This window comes from Anopheles moucheti, chromosome 2, assembly GCF_943734755.1.
Source record: "Anopheles moucheti chromosome 2, idAnoMoucSN_F20_07, whole genome shotgun sequence".
In the NCBI taxonomy this organism is placed as follows: domain Eukaryota; kingdom Metazoa; phylum Arthropoda; class Insecta; order Diptera; family Culicidae; genus Anopheles; species Anopheles moucheti.
This window is the reverse complement of record NC_069140.1, coordinates 40,973,485-40,974,173: the sequence shown is the minus strand read 5'-3', so window position 1 is coordinate 40,974,173 and position 689 is coordinate 40,973,485.

Below are 689 nucleotides of genomic sequence, written 5' to 3'. Positions count from 1 at the left end.
TATTCGGTAACACTACAACGTGCAACTGTGGTGGCTTCTTAGTGGGTTAGGGGGGTAAACTTTATCGGAGCAGAGCCGAGGACAATATGAAAATTGGGTACAAAATGGGGGTAAAGCTCATGCACGGCACACCATTGGGAGCACTCCTTCGTTCCGTGGAGCAGATGTGATGAACAATTGCATCTACGCACGCACGCACGCACACACACAAATACGCATGTACACCACCTTAATATACACACGCACGCACACTCCACCGCTTTAGAATCGCACACGCGGTATGCACAACTTCGTAGTTGGACAATTTATTCAACATTCAACGATGCACACCATTTGCATTGCACGTGAAATCGCACGAAAAATATTACTTAAAGCACACTTTTGCACATACAAACGGAAATTCTTTCTTTTCAACCAATTCGCAAATACACAGTGGATACGGCCAATTGTAATCATTCAATTGAACTTTATCTGTAAACAGCCAAACACACATACACATGTGCGGACGACGTCGTGGGTTGGATGTATTTTTTTTTTTTACTTTTTGCAATTTCCTTATTTCTCACTCACTCACATTTGACTCACCGAGCACTTCTCACTTTGGACAGATTCAACTCACGCACAGCAAATGCATGCTCCACCGGTTGATAGGACACTGTACAATTCGACTCGGGCGACTTTTGCTCATG